Below are 15,999 nucleotides of genomic sequence, written 5' to 3' on the forward strand. Positions count from 1 at the left end.
CTATTTTGCCTTTCTGTGTCCTCCTTTTTAATCCTAAGTAAAACCTCATCATAAACTAAAATCCATATTTTAGGAAAAACAACACATAAAATTGAAGGGGGAATTTGGAATCCAATTTGATGAATAATAAATAATCCTGGACTCAGAAAAGCCTCAGCTATTTTTCTCAAAGCATCCAGTGCACTACTGGCTTGATTGGCTGCTATAAATATTGGCCAGGTTCTTTCAACCCTTGGGAAGGTAAATGAGAGGCCAGTGCCAGGTTTGGTTGGTGCTGGGGGCAGATGTGTAACTGTGAGCAGGGAGCCCAGCCCCAGTATGGGCTGGCAGCTCGGGGTGCAGCACAGAGCCCTGTGCTTGATGTGGGATCTCCCTTTGCCACAGCTCCAGCACCAGCCTGGGCCAGAAATTGCACTGGTTCCAGCATGGCAGGGTGCTGGAAGCCTTCCTGCCCACACAGAGAGCTGAGCCTCAGTGACAGGCACTGGGTGCACCCTGACATTTCCATGCTGCTCGAGGCTGAGGGCTTTGGAGAGCTGGCACTCCTCACACAGCCTGGAGCAGTTGGACATCAGTGGGCAGCTTGGTGCTGTGATGTCCTTCCTTCCTTCCTAGGGCCTTAGAGGAGCATTTTTGCTTCATCAAGACCCACTTGTGACAGCTGGAGCTTTGTCCTCTCTCTGTCTTCAGTGAATCAAGTTTTTATTTTGCTTTTCTTTGCAATCTGCATCCATCATAGGGCCATAGAATGGCTTGGGTTGGAATGGGCCTTAAAGATCATTGAGTTCCACTTCCATGCCTTGGAGATGAGCTTTTCTAGACGACACCTTTCACTAGATAAGCTTGCTCAAAACCCCTGTGCAATCTGGCCTTGAACATGGAGCCCTTTCTGCTTGACATGCTGGTAACTCCTAAACTCACAGGACTTGTCTGCCTCTCATCTTTCCATGCTTACAAAGCCCTTGCTGTTGTTCAGCTCCAGGACAGCTGTCCTCTGTCCTGCCCCCTGGGGCAGATTGCTGCAGGATTGTGTGGTCCTTTTTGGCACAGCCTGAGCCTTGGATTTGGACTTGTCCCCAGCCCTGCCGAGCACAGGGCTTGAGCACAGACCTGAAGGAGGAGATAAGAACAGCCTTTGTGTGTCTGACTGGAAGCATCTCCTGTTTCCAGCAGCAATGGTGAGGGATGCCAGGAGCCTAGAAGAATAATCAGGGGCATGTGTGGACCCATCCTTCCCTGGCAGGCAGCCCTTGGCAAGCCATGGTTTAAACTCTGCTTCCCCTGGCAAAGATGGTTTCCATCATGCTTAGGAGAGGATGGCTTCTCCAGGAATTTATAGCCTCTGCTGTTATCACAACTGAAGCTTGTCCTCCAGGCTCTGTGGAAACACCCCCATCACCAAGGCTGCTGTTCCTGTCCTGAGGGGCTGCACCTTGCAGGTTCAAGCCCAAGGAGGGTACATCAGGCTGGGCTATGTCCTGCTTTCCACTGCAAGGACTTTGTCTTCTGTGGTGGCCCATGCCACACCTGCACAGGGCTGACTTGACTGGCCAAGTGATTGAAGAGACCAAGTCCTTGAGCACAGTTACCTGAAGAACAAGAAACATTTGGAGATGTTTTTCCCTTGACTTTATAACTTTCCAGTGGAGCTAATGACAAAGCAAGGGCTGCATTGCTGCCACCATAAGTGTCAAGTGGTCTCTGGTGTACTTACCACTGGTGCTACCCTGAGTTTCCTGGTCTCAGGGGCTTTCACTGCTGTTGGTTGGGGGATTTTTTAGCAAGTTGCCAAGGGGGATTCTCCAGCAGAACTGCCTCGAGGATCCTGGCTGTGGTCCCTGCCTGTGCTGGCCGTGCTGCAGTCGGATCCAGTAGCATCGTGTCCATTTCCATGGCAACAGCACGTGCATGACCATAATAAAGTCAGATTACAGCTCCTTCCCTGTGTGTGTGGGCAGGAAAGGAGTTTTCTGAGGTAAGAGCTCAAATGACTTGCAAAGGAGCATTTTGGCTGGGTAAAGGCAGACTTTCCAGTGGCTAGGAAGGCTGTTTGTGCAATGCTGGAAATGCTAATGAAGATTGAGTGAAGTTTCTGGGATTTTTTTTTTTTTGCTCTGCCAAGCAGATTTCATGCACACATGTAGTAGGAGCTATATTTAAGGGGTGATTGTCCAGAAAGGGCTACAGAACAGGTCTCTGAAGCCTGCTTGTCCCACAGGGTAATAACATGGGCTGTGTATTTTCTCAGAAGTGGCTTTAATGCTGTGGGATTCAGTCTCAGCTTGGAGCCTGCTGCTGTTTGTCACGGGCTGAATGCCAACAGCCAGGCTGTGGGGAGAGCTCACACACAGCCCTTGAATTTAATCTGTGAAGAGCAGGAGCTGGGCAGGACTCTCTGCTTGGCCAGTGATGAAGGTGGTCTCCTCTGGAGATGTGGTGTAGTCCAAGGGGGTCCATTTGGTACTTCTGGAAGTCTCTTCCACATGAGGCCATGACAGGACTGTTGGTAGGTCACTGGTGCTGGTGGATGATGTTGGGGCTGTTGGTTGGTTGCTCTCCAGCACTGTCAGCACTGTGGCTGAGTTTGCAGGGATCTGAAATGATGAGTCCTTTGACCCCAGCACTGCAGTTGCAGCACTTTGGTTAAAAAAGCAGGAACCCTTTTAATGTGGTCAAACCTGCCTTTCCCTGTCCAGTTCAACTACAACTAGTAAAGTGAAATTCCTGGGTGGGCTTAGGAGTGTCATTTCTGCTTCAGTATGGAGCCATACACAGGACCAACAGGATTTGGGCACCACGTGGGTTTTGGAGCACCAGGCATCTGAGCTGTGCTCAGATGGGGATCCTCATCTGCACTGGGGATGCTGGTGTGGGAAGGACACCAAGGAACCTTGCTGCATTCTCAGAGTGCCAGATGTATCTTGGTGAGGTTTCTGTGGTGGCTCCTCGCTCAGTCTCATGGGGTAACATCAAAGGAGTCTGCCAGGGGAAACAGAGACCAAGGTAATGCCTCATCATGGGAGAGCTTTGAAAGCCCTGGCCAAGGGAAACCTGCCTGATTGGCTCCAGTGGGGCTGGCAAAACTGGCTCTTCCCAGCTCAGTGTGTGGGGCTGTGTGACAACTGTGCATGGATGGGACTGTTGGACACTGCCCTGGTGGCTGCTTACAACAGAAAATAGGGTAGTGCTGGGGCAGGTATTGCAGCCTGAGGAAGCTCCCAGAAGGTTCTAGGGAGGGGTTTGGTTGTGGTTAAAAAAGGTCAGGCCCCAGGTGCTGTCACAGAGGTTCAGTACCACAAACATCCTGTGGTTTTGTGTTTCCCCTTCCCATCCCAGCCACGGCCTCTGCTGTGGCCCCCAAGATGTGGCTGTGAGCTGACAGTGTGTTCTGGAGGTGGCACCCGGGTGGCACCCACTGACTCAGCCAGTGGGTGTGAAAACCAGGGGCTGGCTTTAGCACCAGCCCTGCCAGAGGGATCTCAGCAGTTTCAAAGCATCCTCGCTGCTCAGCCCGGCTTGGCTCCCTTTCAGCAGCCTCTTGCTTGAGCACCAAATTCCTCCTCGGGAAGTGCAATATTCATGAAGGAGACACGTTAATTAGCAAGCTGTCTGCTCCCTGCTTTGGCATGTGAGTAGGTGGTGTTACCTCTGGAATTAGGTTGAAATCCGTTTGGTATTTAGGTGCATTTGATTTGCAAGAGCTTGTAGGCCCCTTAAAGAGCACCTCTAAAGCACGTTGAGCTACACACAACTTTCATGTGATATGTTTTCTTTCTCTCACTCTGGGACATGCAAGGACACCTCATTGCCAAGCTGGTGTCCCCTGGCCATCTGAACAAACTGTGGGCAGCTGACTGCCAGCATTCAGGACAGATCCACTCGTCCCTGAGTGCCTCCCCTCTTGCTGGCAGAGCAGCCAGCAGGTCACGAGATCTGTGATTATCTCAGACTTGGTCATGGAAGTTGCTCAGAGGAAGCTGATTCTCAAATTGCACTGTGTTTGGAAGTCAAATGAGCAAACCCCAGCTATGCAGCTTCACAGCAGCTGTGTGTGGCTTTGCTGTCCCCAGCCTGGAGAAATGTTACTGTCTCTGGCTGACAGCTTTGAGCCCCAAAGGGGTTGTGTTGCAGCCTCTCATTGAACCCCAATGGCATGGAAGGGAACACAAAGTGGTAAAAACACCATCAAACCCAATTAATTTCAAATCAATTCCTGGCTACTGCCACCACCATCACTGCTCCAGTGCTAGTATGTTGTCTTCAAGTATCAGTAAATTTTGGCAACTTCTCCTGGGCATGAGAAGCCAGAATCTGTGGAATTGAGCTTTTTTTTCCTGAATCTTTTTAAGATATCTCCCTCTTCTGCTGAATTCCAGGAGTAAGAAGGTAGAAAGTGAAGATGCTAAAAAAGACTGAAAATCTTGCTTGTGTTGTAGTTGAGAAATGATATGTTCTTTCCTTTTGTAAATGATTTTCTGTGGTTTCAATATTCTCTTTTGCTTTCTGTCATAGCAAAAAAATGGAGGAAGTCATGAAAAGACCAAATGTTTTTAATTTTCTGGTCAATCTCTTAAGAACTTTAAAGAAATGGCTCGTGCTAGTTTTTGGAAAAAGGCAGAGAAATTCCAGTTTCTGCCTGTCATTTTTTCCTCCCCACTTGAAATAATTCATCCAGCCCTAAATTAAACCATTTGATTTGGAAACTGGGGCAGAAGGTGAGTGTTTGTGGGTGTGTTGGCAGGGGCATCCTGAGCAGAGAAAAGCTTTTGGAAGGGCAGGATGCAGCCCCAGCACTGCAGGGTGAGCTATACTGGGACTGTCTTTGGGTAAAACCACGGCGGGTGCTGCTGGGGTGGACGAGGAGGTGAAGACGCCAGCCCAGAAAATCTTTAAATACTTCCAGCACAGGAGCTCAGCCCCCACTCCTGTTAATTTGGGAGCTACTCCCAGCTGCTCTCTCTGGCTCTGAGGGATGCCCTGCTCCCAGGGTCAGCAGCCTGGCACCCAGCACCCCCCAGGACAGCTCCCTGCCCTCTCTGCCTGGCTGTTGTGCTGAACACAGAGAATGGAGGAGAAACCCTTGCTGCAGTGAGGGGTGAGTGCCTCCTTTCCTATTGGAGCCCCTCTGGAAGATAATCATCACTAATGCCTTGCTTCTCTGATTTAAATGAAGGTTTCTGCATCCACTTGCATTCCTGCTCTGCACCACACGGGTCTCTGCTCCACACTCTTGTTCTTGGGGTAGGCAGAGGCTTTGCTGAGCCCATGGACTCCTGGTTATCCACAGCATCAGGCTCAAGACAGACTGAGCTGGGTGAGTTGTTTCCTTCCTGCTTTCCCTGAGCCCTTTCCCAGCAGTGTCACCCAGCTGACTGAACAGGAGTCCTGGGGGCTGCTGCTCCATGCCCTCGTTTGGGTGCACCCTGCTGCACTCTGTGAGCAGCCAGGATTCCTTGTGGGTGCCTCTGGAAGCACAGCCTGCAGCAGGACACTGCTGCTGTGCCCCCTGAGGATGGCAGGGAGGAGAAGGCTCTTGGGACAGAATGACTTCACAGAGGCACTCTGGGACTGGTCACCCCTCCCACAGCAAGGGCTGCTGGAAGGGAGCCCAGGAGAGCCCTGCCAAGGATGTCTTCATCCTCATACCCCAATGCAGGCAGTGTTTGCAAATGCTGAAGTGATGCTGCTCCACCAGGGGCCAGCCAGGGATGATAATGTAGCTTTGGGTGGCTCTGCTCAAAGGCCCAAGAGCCTCAAGGTGTGTTTTGGCTTGTGGGGCACAGTGGGGGTTTGGATGGCCCTGGAGGAGGTGACAGGAGGGCATTGACTATTTGGCTATGAACCCAGGGTGGCTGAGCCCCACAGTCCTGAGAGGTGAGGATTTCCCCATTTACAGTCACAGTGATGTTCTCCAGCTGTATCTGAAGTACAAGGGGGGGACCTCCCAATGCAGCACAACTTTTATGGGCTGAATTGATTGCTGGTGAAAAACCCAAGCCTCAGTATGCTGTGAGATATCCCTGCATCCCACCATCACCTCAGAAGAGCACTGCAGAAACACCCCAGTCCTGGTGCAAGGGCTGCATGTGGCCAGAGCCCATCCACTGTGTATTGTCAAGGAAGGACTCTTTTTGCTTTGGCAAGAGTGAGAAGCAGGTTCATTGAAAAGATCTCCACTGGAATACCAAAAATGCTTTAAAATGGTCTGTTTTGCATTGAGAAGGTGTAGAAATGCAGAATGGATGGTTCTTGTAAGCTGCCCCACCTGAAACACCAAAGGATGGAAGTAATTAGTGAATTAATTTCACTGTCCCCATTGGAAAGGTGCTGGCCACAGCCCTGGGAAGCAGTTGATGGGGATGTGGAAGGCAGCTGCCTCCCTTGCTTTGATCCAAACCAGTGTGAGCACCTGTCCAGAAATGTGGGGTCATGCTGGCATCTTGCAGTGCCAGAGCCTGAGATGAGACATGGCTTCTCTTTGAAGTCAGGAACAACAATCTCTGAAAATAATATTAATTAAACAAAAGCAAAACAAAAAGCAGGACCTACTCCTCTCCACTCCCTTACTGGGAAGATATGACAAAGCCTTTCCTGTGTTAGGGTTGGTGCTCTAAAAAGAGGAGGGAAGATTTCTAGCAGCCTATCTCCTTGGTACTGGGCCCATTTCAATGCTGTGGTTAATTACATTAAATAATTATGGTATTTAGCTCACTTACCCTGTGCCTTTTCACACCCTGGGTGACTGTGGGATGGCAAGTACCAGACAGAGCAGTGAGGGGAGGTGGAGTCCATGCCCAGCCTCAGCTCTCTGTGCCAGCCCCTCTCCCAGTGCTGGTGAGTTCAGAGGTGCCCAGGCTCACGTGGGGAGCACCTGGAGCAGGGGGTGAGGCAGGGGGAGCACCCAGAGCACTCTGGAAGCTCTGGTGCACAGGGCCAGGAGCTGTTCCTTCTTGCTGTGTAATGAGACACTGCCACACCTGTGCAAATTTCCCCATAGCCTGGGGCTTGGGTGGAAACCTGTGGGATCATTAAATCAAGCTGCTTAGGAGCTACTTGAAGATGGAAGGTATGAAATCCCCATATGAAATGGTGGTCATGTCTAGGCCATCCCCTGAGCTCCTGACCAGTGCCTCTGGCTGCTCTTGGCCCATGCCCCTGAGGGACAGGCAGAGCTGGCTGATGCAGAAAGCCCAGCTGAGCTTCTGCTCCATGGTGCAGAATATTTGGGGCTTGCCTGGCAAGGCCAGGATGTCCCCTGGCATGAGGAGCCAGCAGCAAGCTCAGGTGGTGCCTGTAAGGACAGGACCTAAGGGAGATGGAGGAAGGGGTGTGTGGGTCTGGGATGCAGAGCTGGTCCTGATTTGTTTGGGGCGTGGTTCATGCCACTTTCACAAAGGTTCTGCTGAACTCCTCTGCATTTGTGCTTCCTCCTTCCCCTGGACTGGGATCCCAAGGAATTGGGAAGGAAGCTGGGAGGAAGAAAAAGGCTTTTGGTTTGCAAGGCCTTGTGTGTTTGGGAGCTTCCTTAGTGCTTTGCTGCAGGCACCTCAGAAGGGAGGTCCAAGCAGCTCCCTGCTTATGTGGGTCCCCAGGAATTCTGTCTTGCTCCCCCACCTTCCCTTCCCAGGGCATTAATTCCTGGGAGCTGGGGCTGTGCTCTGGAGTCTAATAATGTAATATCTGTTCCTTTGGTAGTCAAGACTGCAGGGTAGCAAGCTGATCCCACAGCACATCTTCATTCTACAGCTCAGTGATGCATCTCACCTCTGGACAAGGGAGTGGATCAGAACATGGAAGCCACATTTTTCCCTTGGAGGCTTGTGCAGAGCTGGAGCAGCTCCAAGCACAGCTCCCAGGCTTGCTGCCTGCTCCATGCCAGGCTGCAGTGCTACAGGGGCTGACAGGGATCCAGCTTTAACTGGAGGAGCAGCAGTTCTGGTGTGAGCAAAGAAGATGCAGGCAAGTTGTTTTCCTCCTGTTCCACTGCATGTTGCCTTCCACACATGTGCAGTGTGAGGGGTGTTTTCCCCTGCCCTTTGCATGGCACCAGGTTGGTCTGTAAATCCCTGTGAGTCCTCTGCATGGGGACAAATGCAAATGCTCCATCAGCCATGGCCTCCCCAGGTGACATTCAGCACGTGCTTCCCTGTGCTCTGACTGCCTCCCTGCAGCCTCAGCTCAGAAGCACCACTCAGGCTTTAGCATCTGCTCTCTTGAGCTTTGCAGCCCTGAAATGCAAATTATCTTCATCACATGTTATGTGCTGCTGACTGTGGGATGTGCCCAAATATTGAGTAACTTCCCAAGCTGAGCCTAACTGCAGCCAATGGGATCTAGGGCTGTTTCTTTCCATTTGGGTCATGAAGAGAATTTGGATAGGTAATTAAAAGAGGTGCTGCCCTCCCCAAACAGCTGGTGGGAGAGGCAACTGCCAGGAGAGAGCTGGGTTGGAGGTTTGCTTGAAGAAAGATAAAGTGAAATTCTACTGGAGATGTCACATTGGGTCTGCAGATACCTTAATTATTTTGGAGAGGACCAAGACTGATGCTAGACAGTAATAAATTGCTATCAGAGGAGACACTTAGGAACCAAAACTCCAACTCTAGAGCCTGATTTTGGGTTCCTCTTTCTTGCACGTGGGACCTGCCTCTCCCAGCAGTATGAATAATACACCTGCTGTATCCCCCTTCCCAAAGCAGCCTTGGGCAGCTCCCATGAGATCCCTTTAAACCCAGCCCTGCTTGACCTTTGTGTCCAGTTGAACAGCATGACCCAATCCTTGCCCATGGGGAAGCCTTGTTTGATTGTGGAGGTAATAAGCTGATTGGAACACAAGAGCTGATAGTTTCAAGTAACTGAAACTTAACCTCGCTGCATAAAGCGTCATTGTCCTGCCACAGAAATCCTCTGTCCGGGAGAGCACAGCTGCAGGGGAAATAAATGCTCTTCTTTTTTTCCTTTTTCTTTCTCTTTTTGCTGTTTGTTTGTTTAAACCCAGAGCCCTTGGGTCAGTTTGCTCTGGTTGGCTGCAGCACAGTGCTGGTGGGATGTGGGTGCTGAGCTCTGCCCAGGGGGCTGGGGCTCCCTGAGTGACTGTGGGGCAAATTCCCTTTAATCCAGGGAATTAAACCCCAAGCAAAGCCATTGATGGTCATGGGTTTAGTTGAGATCCAGGCCAAATCCTGTTTCCATTGAAGCTAAATGGGAGCTTTAGCTGCTGGTTTCAGAGGGATCAGGGCTAGGACCTGCTGCCAGGTGTTGAGCACATCTGCCCTACTGACCTCAGCAGGATGGGCTGCCCTGTCCAGGGATGGGTTCTGGCTTCCTGTGTGCTGCAATGATCTCAGAGTACTTAGGGTGGCAGTGGATGCTCAAGCTGTGCTTTGCCTCCCCTGTACAGGTCCTGACACCAAAACAACCTTGACAGGTTGACAGGGTCCTGACAACCTTGCTCTATTTGAGCCATCACCAGGCACCAGCTGCTGATTCATCATTTGCCTTCTCCAAACCATCTCCTGATATGGAAACAGTTCATCACTGCCTGTAACCAGCAGGAACACCAGATCCTGCAGCATCTGTTTTGGACATCAAGGCAAGTGGGCCTGGGACAGCTTTATCTGGGGTAGAACATTTCTACTGGTGTTGTACTAGAGCTGCTGCTTGCCTGCTGCTGCCAGGAGAAGCACTCCCAGACAGGCTCACCTTCCAAGGTGTGTTATAAATGGAGAGAAAATCTAGGTATTTTTGAATACATGTATATGAGTGGTTATTTTGGACAGAAACTGCTGGTTCTGGGTGCTGGGAGCTGCAGGAGCCACCACCTCCATCAGTGCTGCATCTCCAGCCCTGAGCTGGAGAGAGCTGGCTCATGGCTGTGTTGCCCAACACACAGAACCATGTTGTTCTTCCAGCAGTTCAGACTGTGTGAAGGTGAGAGGCAGAGGGGTTATTTTGTTTACTTAGTTTTATTTTTTAAAAGCTTCCTATATTTTTTAAATTCCTCGCCCACACAAATCCATGGGGTGAACAAACAAGGTCATAGTCCAGCTGGTTTTGGGTGCACTTAGAAATCCCCACGGGGATTTTTATCTGGCAGGGCTGGGATCCTCTCTTCCCGGTCACAGCTAGCATAAAAACATTTCTACTGATTAGTTGCACTTATTTATTTGTCCAAACACACAGCAGCCCAAGCCTGTGTTTGTGTGTGTACTCAAATGTCTTCCAAAAGCCACTCCTACCACCCCTGCAAAATAGTTGGAGGGTGACACAAGAGTGATAAACATCTGGCCATGGGAATGCTCTGGAGTGAATGGAGTTGTGAATGGGGACCAGTGGCACTGAAATGGTGGTGATTTCACTCCACATGGGACCAGAATAACCCAGGCTTAGATGCCCCTGTGTCCCGAGGGACAGACCGTGACTCTGAGCCTCCAGCTCAGGAAAGTCCCTCGCTCAAGGAAGAAGCTTCAGTAGATGCTTCTTCCAAACTTTTCTGCTGGCATGGATCAAGGCTGGATTTGTGATTTCAGTGTTCACACTGAAATCTTTGCTTAGTGTTGACTCACAGAGGGAAGCAGAGGTTTGTGATCTGTGGCAGGAATCAGCTGTCTTGTTCGTCAAAGCTTCCAGCTTGATGACGGGGTATTTGTTGGAAGATGTAAGAAATTCTACTGCTTGGGATTGAAATAACGTCACTTAATTGCTAAGACACTGGGAAAGCCTCAGAGATTGAATCCATACCAACTGCTGGTTCACAGGCTGGTGAAATCCTGCTGTTGTAAGTACATTCTTAGACAAATGTGATTTTTGTGCTCTGTAAAAGCAAAGTTTTATTAGTTTTTATTATTTTTCAAACATTGCCTCTACAAGCTACTCACACTTCTCTAAGAAAATATCTTTGCCATTACTACTAAGTAGGTGCTTTTTAGAAACTTTGGAAAAATGAGCTCTGAAATGAAATCCAGAAACAATTAAATCACACAGTTCTGAAACCTTTTTAACCATAAGTTATTTTCTCTGGTTTATGGGTGTCTTCCCCATTCTCTTCTGGAATGCTTGGTTTTGCTTAAAAACATTGCAGTAGTGGGAAATGGTTTTGACAGAAGATCCAGCCCTTTTTTTTTCCATGTCCTCAGCACAGAGGCAGCAACTATTAGAAGAAAACCCCAAATATTTTCTGCCTGACGTGTTTCTCATCTGCCACTCTTGTGGGCACTGGGAAATGCAGGAACGCTCTGCCCAGCTGCTGGCAGTGCCCTGAACCTGCCACTTGCTCTTCTTTCCCAGGGCAGCACAAACTGACCCTCCAAGCTCAACAGAAGTTTCATGATCCAGCTTTTTAGGCCCACACATGCCACAACCAACACTGCAAAGAGCCCAGCTTGGCTCTGAGCCCTTGGAGGGGCTGACGGGGGGGCTCCATGCACCACCTGGTCCTCTACCTTGTGTCTCTCCTAGCCCTCATCCACGGGACATGTGCAGATCTCTTAGGAATTGCTGGAGTCCCAGCACCCCACCACTTTTTGACCTGAGTCTCTAGCCCTTCTGTGCTTCCCTTCTTCTCTCTGCTGCCCATAATTAGGGCAGATCTGGGATAACAGGAGCAAGTAGGGGGGAAATGTTGATGTGGCTGAGGCTGGCTAAGGAGGAGCTCAGTGATGAAGAACCTGGACAGCAAGGACTGGGGTGGCTGTGATCTCCCTGAAGACTTCCCCTTCTGCGCCTGGGGTTGTACCAGGCTCAGATCCCAAGAAGTTCTAAACCATGTGTGGCTTGGCCTGCTCATCTCAGGCTGGAGGTTCCTGATGAGGCTCCTGTTACCTTCCACCATGGCCCAGAGCAGGGACCTGGCTCTGCTTGCATCTCCTTGGGCAGAGGTATTTCCACCTGCCAGCATAACTTCACTGTTCTCCTCCAGCACAGATGCACGAGCAGGGAAGCTCTGTCAAATCATAGGGGCTTTGGTCCTTGAGAAATCTATTTCTCTTCCTTTTTTTGGTGACCTGAGAGCCTTATCCCAGCTGGTAAAGAGCTGGTTTATGATTCATGGCTGGAAAGAGAGGCTGGATCAGAGAGTTTTGGCAGCAGCCAGGCTGAAGGTGGGGTTTGAGGATGGCACTGGCTGCAGGAGCTGTGAAGGATCAAGCAGCCCCCCAGGAGGGTCCCCAGCTGTTCCCAAGCCACCTGCACCTCTCCTAGAGACAACCCCTTGCTGGCATTGAGATTTCTCTGCACGGTGCCTTGGTCCTAGGAGGGCTTTTTTTCTCACAGGGAGGTTTGCATGGAAATAACCTGATGTGGGAATCTTCTCTTTGCACTGAGGGGTTAAAGTCTGCTCCCTCCTTCCAGGCTGACCGTGGAAAATGCTGCTCATGCCAGGGACTGTGCAGGACAGAAAGGAGGGCTCCTAGGATACAGTGATACAAATAACACAACTTGTTCCACGAGCTGCGGAAGCCAGCAAAGCCTGGTTTCCGATGGGTTTGTGTTGGGGAGTAAAGGATGTGCAGGAGCTCTCACTGGCCAGTAAAAGCCAAACACACACCATCACCTCCTCATCAGCCACCCACCTTCACAAAATGCACATTCCCACAATAACTGGGAGTCCCTTGTGGCTGAAAGTGTCCGAAAAGCAGGAGAGTAGGAGAGGAGGGGTGCAGGGGTGCTGTGGCTGTGGGAACCTTGTTTCTGTAGAAAATCAGGTTGTAAAAATGAGGATTCAGGCAGACAAACTCTGGGCTAGTTTAATGATGTTTCCATCATTTTCTACCTCAAACTGTGCATCTGCTTTGTGATGATGATCATTTTGCCAGGGCCAAAGGCACTCAAAGGCAGAGGTTTTCCATGACAATGTAACATGGTGTGACATGGGGTACTTTAAACCCACTGGGAGAAGTGTCATTCTGTTTGGCAGTCCGGCTTTTGGCCTTCAAACTGGACAAACTTGTGTCCCATTTCAGCCCAGACCTGGCATTTTTGCTTTGATTGCCCCTGCATCTCAGACCTTGGGATATCTGGTGGTCAATGTGTGCTAAAAGCAGAGCCCTGCCCCTGTCCTCTGCACCAGGTGTGAGTGACCCCTGAGCTGTATCTGACATTGGGAAGATGCAGCTGTCACATATCCAGCTGCTGGTGACCACTAAAAGAAACCAGCAGTTAGTTTTCTTCTTTTTTCCTGCTGGGATCACATCACATTTGATTTCTAGGAGACAATACACCTGTGATGGAGATGTTCAGCAGATGCATGCTGGAGCCTCACAGGAGCCAGACCTGGCCCTGTTTGTCACAAGCCTCTTCTTAGGAGCAGCACCAGCTCATGTCACCGTTTGAGGGATAGAGGAGCAGTGGAGATGAGGAAGAGGTTTCTAACTAAACCTGACAAAGCTGTGTTTGATGATTTCTGTCAGGATATGGTGAAGGCTCCTGGGTGACGCACTAGTGGGGAGGAGGGGGAGTTACTGTGTCATTTTCATGAGGGTGGCAGTGGGGCCACTGGTGTCCCTTGAGTCTGAGCCACCCACCCCGGGGAGAGGCCCCAGCAGAACTTGGTGTCCTGTGAGTGAGGGGGGCTGGGAGAGCCCTGCTCCTGTTCCCACTCACCTGGGTAGGAAGCAGCGTGGTCCATACCCTGCCCCACCCTCCTGAGCCAGCCATGGGAGTCATGACTGTGGTGTGCTCCTTGACAATTCGTCCCTGGGTTTGAGGGATGAGCATAAAAGCTGTGCCCAGCCAGGTGGGGTGGCAGGAGGCTGGGAGCACAGCCCGGGGCGGTGGCGTTGGCAGGAGGTGACACAGCTGAGGTGACTCGTTACTGCCAGCACACAAGGCACTGCTGGGTGCTCATTAACAGGGGGAGGAGAGGGTCTCGAGGTAAACAGAGCAAGGCTGGCAGATGACTGTGCCATCTCTGCACAACCTCGTCTAAGCCTATTTATATAAATCATGTGAAACCCAAATTAGAATTTTATCCATCTGCTGTGCTGCAAGTTGCTCTTCCACCAGCACAGCAAGCCAAGAAAATGCTCTTAACTCCCTAAGATCTGCCTCGAGTGTGAGCAAGTTTTGAACACAAGGCCCATGGCTGGTGTGGGGGTGCTGTGCTGCACACCCTGCGAGGCTGCAGGCCAGGCTGGCACCAGGCCCTCCAGCAGACTGCAGTGTCTTGACATCAAAGGTGAGCCAGACAGAGGTGTGGATGTTCAGAGAGAAGTCTCCAAGGCTCCTGACTGTGTGTGGGAGGACAAGGGCTCACCTCTGCCTCATGTGTGACACAACCATGGCTGAAAGCGTGGAGCAAGACCACCTCTGCCTGGCTCCTGTGCCAGTGCTGAGGCCAAACACTGGGGTGAACTTGCCATGGTTTGGCACAATGAGGAAGGTCAGGAGATGCTCTCTGCTCTTTCCCATGTGTCCTACTTGTAACAAAGCTGTACTTTCAGCCTTTCCCTCAGGGAGGCTGTTACCCCTTTTCTTTGCAGATGCCCAGTGCTCTGCACGGGGCAGCTCCTTGGAGGAGTCACACCCAGGTAACCCCAGTGTGGCCACAGCTCTGTGCCTGCCTTCATGTGTGGTCACTGAACCTGCCACTCCTGTGGGAGCATCCCAGGGCCACTCCTGTGGGAGCACACACTTGTGGGAGCACCCCAGGGCCACTCCTGTGGGAGCACACACTTGTGGGAGCACCCCAGGGCCACTCATTTCTAGGAAGCACCTCTGCCTCCTCACACTGGAGGTCCCTGATGGAGATGATGACTCACCAAGGGATCTTTTGACCTCTTTACCCACTACAGTTACGATCTGCCTTTCTGGGCATTTAGTGCTTTTCCTGTCATTAAAAAGAAAACTTTTTTAAAAATTATTATCATTATTATTTTCCCCTCACTGAATTGAAGATTTCAGTGAACAGTTTGGGGGTAAACAAGCAGAGATGACACTGTGGAGGAACAGTTGGTCAAGTTTGTGAGAGATGGAGCCAGATCTAAATATGGCACAGCCTCGCTGGTATGGAGCAGAAGGAAGGAGGCATATGTGTCTGAGCAGTTGGATTGCTGCACGCTCTGTTAGATTTCCTTAACATCAAGTGCGTATCTTCCTCTTTTCTTTCCTTTTTAGTATAAAAAAAGGAGTAGAAGCTCACCAGAAATGTCTTTGTGTGGACATAGGGAAGGGCTAAGAGGAGGTAATGGGCCCTCTCCATCCCCACTGGCTCAGTTCATGGCTGCAGGCAGATGTGTCTGCATGAGATGCTCCTCCACAAGAACCAAACCAGGAAGTCAACCCCAAAATTTGGCCTGGCCAAGGCCTTCTCCCAGGTGACCTCCATGCTGCTTGGCATTGATGGAATACCTCTGTGGGATACTTTGGGCCATGTATCCCACAGAATCCAAGACCTGCAGGAGGGAGAAGGTCACCAGAAGGTTCACCTGGAGATGCTGCCCTCTCTCAGCCTCTCAGCTGGGCCTCTGCCCACCAGGGGCAAGATGGACCAGGGCTGTGCCCTCAACCTGGGTGTCTCCTACAAAGTCCCAGGCCACTGTGTTGACAACTGAAAACCCAATTCCCTCTAGCAGTTAGCTCCTCCTGGGAAGTACATATTCACACCCACTGGCTGCATCAGCTCTTGAGCCCCTTTGTCTGCTGACAAAAAGCCTGCAGAGAAATCAATGACTTAGAGTGTCTCCACTGCTGGAAAGAGCTGCACAAGGATTTCACTCTGCCTCTGTGGCTGACTGTGGAGACAACCAGAGGCCAGGTTATGCCAGAGAGACAGCGTGCTGCTGACTGCACACTGCCACTCCTCATGTGGCTCCTGCTGTCCTGGTGGGTGGGTGGGTGGGTGTCCTCACAACCCCTGGGCTGGGGGACTGAGGCTTTCTTGTCTGTGGGATGCTCTTGCTGCATTTTCCCACAGCCAGGGAAAGGCAGGGAGCTGGAGAGGAGAAGCCAAAGGTGAGACTGTTGCAAGCAGCTTTAGTCAGGGCTGTGCAGAACATGACCTGC

General features: G+C 50.9%; 1 long non-coding RNA gene across 1 annotated transcript; it reads left to right on the forward strand.

Moving 5' to 3' along the window:
* The first annotated feature begins 4,527 nt into the window (after window positions 1–4,527).
* On the forward strand, window positions 4,528–9,712 carry LOC139595691 (uncharacterized). Its single transcript, XR_011681092.1, has 3 exons — window positions 4,528–5,095; window positions 5,174–5,314; window positions 9,401–9,712. It is a non-coding gene; the product is annotated as an uncharacterized lncRNA (long non-coding RNA).
* Window positions 9,713–15,999: the final 6,287 nt, after the last annotated feature.

Source organism: Agelaius tricolor, unplaced genomic scaffold, assembly GCF_023055355.1.
Source record: "Agelaius tricolor isolate 1412-34295 unplaced genomic scaffold, bAgeTri1.0.p SCAF_14, whole genome shotgun sequence".
NCBI lineage: Eukaryota > Metazoa > Chordata > Aves > Passeriformes > Icteridae > Agelaius > Agelaius tricolor.